The sequence below is a fragment of the Triticum aestivum genome, chromosome 6A (assembly GCF_018294505.1).
Source record: "Triticum aestivum cultivar Chinese Spring chromosome 6A, IWGSC CS RefSeq v2.1, whole genome shotgun sequence".
In the NCBI taxonomy this organism is placed as follows: domain Eukaryota; kingdom Viridiplantae; phylum Streptophyta; class Magnoliopsida; order Poales; family Poaceae; genus Triticum; species Triticum aestivum.
In genome coordinates, this window is record NC_057809.1 from 488,189,692 (window position 1) to 488,196,869 (window position 7,178).

Consider the following 7,178-nt stretch of genomic DNA (forward strand, 5'->3'; position numbering starts at 1 on the left):
GCCACAAGGCCTTGCGAGCGAATTGCCAGGTTTGTCAACATCCCCCACTATGTGTTCGCTACGGTGGACATCACCAACGATGTAAAGGCACTCGAGAATTCGGGCATCGCCTGTCAGAATTTTGTCGACATCCAGGGCTAATACAAGATCTGGGGCAACAAGGAGCATGAGAAGGACTCACTGGTTCACCTTGCCGAGGCCATCATCGACCCCTACTACAGAGACATGAAGGATTCATGCAACAAGGACAAGCGTGCCTGGCACTCAGCCTGGATGGAGAAACTTGACAAAGCTCACTTGTACGCGGCCAAGGAGGCGTACACGAGCTATGACATGTACAGGCGGATCGTTGACGTGAGGAAGTGCCTCCTTCCCCAAAACGGCCAGGGATCCAGCCGGAAGCAGAGCAATGTCAAGCATCGTCGCAACAATAAGTAGATGATTAGATCCTCGTTTCTCCTACTTTAGTATGCATGTAATTGCTTACTTTGGTGTGTGGAAATGTTATGTGTGTAGTTACTTGTGTAATTGTATGCTTAATTTGGTTATGCAATGATGTCTTTTTAATTATATATGTTGATGCTCTGTAGACAGAGCGTAGATGTTGTGCAGGCAAAGAAAATCACATCGCACACGGACTAAACAATGGAACCCATCGGTGATGTTTTCATCAATCACTCACAATTGTATACCAGCAATCGTTTGCTCACAAGACACACGGCTTGTTAGCGGTAATCGTCTGTGTTGTTATCGGTCTTCGCACACGTTTCTGGTTACAGACCTGTTTGCCTCGTATCACACACATCTTGTTCATTTGAACCGTTTCTGCTCTCATGTCTCAATGCAAACAGTTCATCCGAGTGAACCGCATGCCGTATATCGCACACACCTTTGATCTGGCTGACTGTTTATTTTGTGTTCCCTAATCACAAAAAGTTCATCCGAGTGAACCGTATGATGTACATCGCACACACCTTCATCTGGCTGCCCGTTTCTTTTGTTCCTCCTCATCGCAAACAGTTAATTTTGTTGAACCATATGCCCTGCATCGCACATGCAACTAAAATCTGAACCGTGTTTGATGCATCCTCCATCGCAAACGTTTTGCACCTTTTTGACGGTTTTTTACACCACCATTTGCGATTATGGCATCGCACATAGTTTTGTCGAAGGGTCTCTGATCATAGTGTCGCGTTAGCAGCAACCTGCAGTAGTGTAAGTCATCAATCCTTGCTGGACACACCTATTTGAGAGAGCCAAAATCATGTCATGACTTGTTAGAATTGCTCTCTATGCTTCACTTCAATTTTTATGAGCTATGGACTTGCTCTAGTGCCTCATTTATATCTTTTTATAGCACGGTGTGCTTTAGTATTTTTGAAGAAATGCTCTGTTGCTTCACTTAGATTTATTTGAGAGTTAGTAAAATTTTCAAGAAATTATCTCTTGCTTCACTTCAATTAATTTGAGAGAAATAAATATTATGCTCATGATCTTCACTTATATTTGTTTGAGCTTATGAAAAGAAACATATAAAAAATAGTCCCAAAGCGATAGATATCCAAGAAGGATATAATTAAAACTTTCATGAAGATCATTGATACGTCTCCAACGTATCTATAATTTTTGATTGTTCCATGCTATATTATATTCTGTTTTGGACATTATTGGGCTTTATTATACACTTTATATTATTTTTGGGACTAACCTATTAACCGGAGGCCCAGCCCAGAATTGCTGTTTTTTTTGCCTATTTTAGGGTTTCATAGAAAAAGAATATCAAACGGAGTCCAAATGGAATGAAACCTTCGGGAACGTGATTTTCAGAACGAACATGATCCAGAGGACTTGGACCCTACATCAAGCAATCAATGAGGAATTGGGCTTTATTATACACTTTATCTCACTCTCGTAAGTGACCGTGTAGGGATTGAAAACCCCTTATCGTGTTGGTTGCGAGGATTTATTTGTTTGTGTAGGTGCGAGGGACTCGTGCGTGGCCTCCTACTGGATTGATACCTTGGTTCTCAAAAACTGAGGGAAATACTTACGCTACTTTGCTGCATCACCCTTTCCTCTTCAAGGGAAAACCAACGCAGTGCTCAAGAGGTAGCAAGAAGGATTTCTGGCGGCGTTGCTGGGGAGGTTCGCGCAAGACAAGTCAAGATTTGACTCCCGACAATGAGTCACTTGTGGCGTCATTGCAAGTCAATACATACCAAGTACCCATCACAAACCCTTATCTCCCGCATTACATTATTTGCCATTTGCCTCTCGTTTTCCTCTCCCCCACTTCACCCTTGCTGTTTTATTCGCCCTCTCTCTCCATCCTCCCTCTTTCTCTATTTGCCTCTTTTTGCCCGTCTCTTGTTTGCTTGTGTGTTGGATTGCTTGCTTGTCACGATGGCTCAAGATAATACTAAATTGTGTGACTTCACCAATACCAACAACAATAATTTCCTTAGCACTCCGATTGCTCCTCTTACCGATATTGAATCTTGTGAAATCAATGTTGCTTTGTTGAATCTTGTCATGAAAGATCAATTCGCCGGCCTTCCTAGTGAAGATGTTGCTTCCCATATGAATAGCTTCGTTGATTTATGTGATATGCAAAAGAAGAAAGATGTGGATAATGATATTGTTAAATTGAAGCTATTCCTTTTTTCGCTTAGAGATCGTGCTAAAGCTTGGTTTTTGTCTTTGCCTAAAAATAGTATTGATTCGTGGAATAAATGCAAAGATGCTTTTATCTCTAAGTATTTTTCCTCCCGCTAAGATCATCTCTCTTAGAAATGATATTATGAATTTTAAGCAACTTGATCATGAATATGTTGCACAAGCTTGGGAGAGGATGAAATTAATGGTACGTAATTGCCCTACACATGGTTTGAATTTGTGGATGATTATACAAATTCTTTATGCCGGATTGAATTTTGCTTCTAGAAATCTTTTAGATTTGGCTGCGGGAGGCACTTTTATGGAAATCACTTTAGGAGAAGCTACTAAACTCCTAGATAATATTATGGTTAATTATTCTCAATGGCACACTGAAAGATCTACTAATAAGAAAGTGCATGCGATAGAATAAATTAATGTTTTGAGTGGAAAGATGGATGAACTTATGAAATTATTTGCTAATAAAAGTGTTTCTTCTGATTCTAATGATATGACTTTGTCTACTTTGATTGAGAATAATAATGAATCTATGGATGTGAATTTTGTTGGTAGGAATAATTTTGGTAACAACGCGTATAGAGGAAACTTTAATCCTAGGTGGTATCCTAGTAATTCCTCTAATAATTATGGTAATTCCTACAACAATTCTTATGGAAATTATAATAAGATTCCCTCTGATTTTGAATCTAATATTAAAGAATTTATTACTTCGCAAAAGAATTTCAATGCTTTGATTGAAGAAAAATTGCTTAAGATTGATGAGTTGGCTAGGAACGTTGCTAGAATTTCTCTTGATGTTGATTCTTTGAAACTTAGATCTATTCCACCTAAGCATGATATCAATGAGTCTCTTAAATCTATGAGAATTTCCATTGATGAGTGCAAAGAAAGAACCACTAGGATGCGTGCTAAGAAAGATTGCTTTATAAAAGTGTGTTCTTCTAGTTTCCATGATAACAAAGATGAAGATCTAAAAGTTATTGATGTGTCCCCTATTAAATCTTTGTTTTGTAATATGAATCTTGATAATGATGGGACTGAATATGATCCACCTTTACCTAGAAGGTGTTCCAAAAATTCGGAGTCTTTAGATCTTGATGCTAAAATTGTTAAAAGTGGGATTGAAGAAGTCAAAACTTTAAATATTAATGAAACCACTATTTTGGATTTCAAGGAATTTAATTATGATAATTGCTCTTTGATAGATTGTATTTCCTTGTTGCAATCCGTGCTAAATTCTCCTCATGCTTATAGTCAAAATAAAGCTTTTACTAAACATATCGTTGATGCTTTGATGCAATCTTATGAAGAAAAACTTGAGTTGGAAGTTTCTATCCCTAGAAAACTTTATGATGAGTGGGAACCTACTATTAAAATTAAAATTAAAGATCATGAATGATATGCTTTGTGTGATTTGGGTGCTAGTGTTTCCATGATTCCAAAGACTTTGTGTGATTTGCTAGGTTTCCGTGATTTTGATGATTGCTCTTTAAACTTGCACCTTGTGGATTCCACTATTAAGAAACCTATGGGAAGAATTAATTATGTTCTTATTGTTGCAAATATGAATTATGTGTGTGTAGGTTTTATTGTTCTTGACATAGATTGCAATCCTTCATGTCCTATTATTCTTGGTAGACCTTTCCTTAGAACGATTGGTGCAATTATTGATATGAAGGAAGGGAATATTAGATTCCAATTTCCGTTAAGGAAAGGCATGGAACACTTCCCTAGAAAGAAAATTAAATTACCTTATGAATCTATTATGAGAGCCACTTATGGATTGCCTACCAAAGATGGCAATACCTAGATCTATCCTTACTTTTATGCCTAGCTAGGGGCGTTAAATGATAGCGCTTGTTGGGAGGCAACCCAATTTTATTTGTATTCCTTGATTTTTGCTCCTGTTTAGTAATAAATAATTTATCTAGCCTCTGTTTTGGTTGTGTTTTTTGTGTTTAATTAATGTTTGTGCCAAGTAGAACCATCGGGAAGACTTGGGGAAAGTCTTTTTAATCTTGCTGTAAAAAGCAGAAACTTTAGCGCTCACGAGAATTGCTGCCATTTTTATTTGGAAAGTCATATTTAGTTAATTATTTTTTCAGATGATTAATAGATAAATTCCTCACGTCAATAAATTTATTTTAGAATTTTTGGGGTTCCATATTTTGGTTTTAGCTACATATTACTACAGACTGTTCTGTTTTTGACAGATTCTGTTTTTCGTGTGCTGTTTGCTTATTTTAATGAATCTATGGCTAGTAAAATAGTTTATAAACCATAGATAAGTTGGAATACAGTAGGTTTAACACCAATATAAATAAATAATGAGTTCATTACAGTACCTTGAAGTGGTGTTTTCTTTTCTTTCGCTAACGGAGCTCACGAGATTTTCTACTTTAAGTTTTGTGTTGTGAAGTTTTCAAGTTTTGGGTAACAGATTTGATGGATTATGGAACAAGGAGTGGAAAGAGTCTAAGCTTGGGTATGCCCATGGCACCCCAATATAATCTAAGGACACCTAAAATCCAAAGCTTGGGGATGCCCCGGAAGGCGTCCCCTCTTTCGTCTACTTCCATCGGTAACTTTACTTGGAGCTATATTTTTATTTACCACATGATATGTGTTTTGCTTGGAGCGTCTTGTATTATTTGAGTCTTTATTTGTTAGTTTTCCATAATCATCCTTGCTGTACACACCTTTTGAGAGACACACACATGATTCGAAAATTGTTAGAATACTCTATGTGCTTCACTTATATCTTTTGAGTTATATAGTTTTTGCTCTAGTGCTTCACTTATATCTTTTAGAGCACGTCGGTGGATTTGTTTTATAGAAACTATTGTTCTCTCATGCTTCACTTAGATTATTTTGAGAGTCCTACAAAACAGCATGGTAATTTGCTTTAATTATTTTATGCATTCAAGATTAATAATTTTTTTCTTATGAGTGTGTTGAATACTATGAGAAGTTTGATACTTGATAATTGTTTTGAGATATGGAGATGGTAATATTAGAGTCATGCTAGTTGAGTAGTTGTGAATTTTAGAAATACTTGTGTTAAAGTTTGTGATTCCCATAGCATGCACGTATGGTGAACCGTTATGTGATGAAGTCGGAACATGATTTATTTATTGATTGTCTTCCTTATGAGTGGCGGTCGGGGACGAGTGATGGTCTTTTCCTACCAATCTATCCCCCTAGGAGCATGCGCGTGATACTTTGCTTTGATAACTTGTAGATTTTTGTAATAAGTATATGAGTTATTTATGACTAAGGTTGAGTCCATGGATCATACACACTTTTCTCCCTTCCACCATTGCTAGCCTCTCTAATACCGCGCACCTTTCGCCGGTATCATACACCCACCATATACCTTCCTCAAAACAGCCACCATACCTACCTATCATGGCATTTCCATAGCCATTCCGAGATATATTGCCATGCAACTTTCCACCGTTCCATTTACTATGACACGCTCCATCATTGTCATATTGCTTTGCATGATCATGTAGTTGACATTGTATTTGTGGCAAAGCCACCGTTCACAATTCTTTCATACATGTCACTCTTGATTCATTGCATATCCCGGTACACCACCGGAGGCATTCACATAGAGTCATATTTTTTCTAAGTATTGATTTGTAATTGCTGAGTTGTAAGTAAATAAAAGTGTGATGATCATCATTTTTATAGCATTGTCCCAAGTGAGGAAAGGATGATGGAGACTATGATTCCCCCACAAGTCGGGATGAGACTCCGGACGAAAAATAAAATAATAATAATAAAAAAGAGGCCATAAAAAGGCCCAAATAGAATATATATATATATATATATATATATATATATATGAGAGAAAAAGAGAGAAGGGACAATGCTACTATCCTTTTACCACACTTGTGCTTCAAAGTAGCACCATGATCTTCATAATAGAGAGTCTCCTATGTTATCACTTTCATATACTAGTGGGAATCTTTCATTATAGAACTTGGCTTGTATATTCCAATGATGGGCTTCCTCAAAATGCCCTAGGTCTTCGTGAGCAAGCGAGTTGGACGCACACCCACTTAGTTCCTTTTGTTGAGCTTTCACATACTTGTAGCTCTAGTGCATCCATTGCATGGCAATCCCTACTCACTCACATTGATATCTATTGATGGGCATCTCCATAGCCCGTTGATACACCTAGTTGATGTGAGACTATATTCCCCCTTTTTGTTTCCTCCACAACCACCATTCTATTCCACCTAAAGTGCTATGTACATGGCTCACGCTCATGTATTGCGTGAAGATTGAAAAAGTTTGAGAATAGTATGAAACAATTGCTTGGCTTGTCATCGGGGTTGTGCATGATTTAAATACTTTGTGTGGTGAAGATAGAGCATAGCCAGACTATATGATTTTGTAGGGATAACTTTCTTTGCCATGTTATTTTGAAGAGACATAATTGCTTAGTTAGTATGCTTGAAGTATTATTATTTCTATGTCAATATTGAACTTTT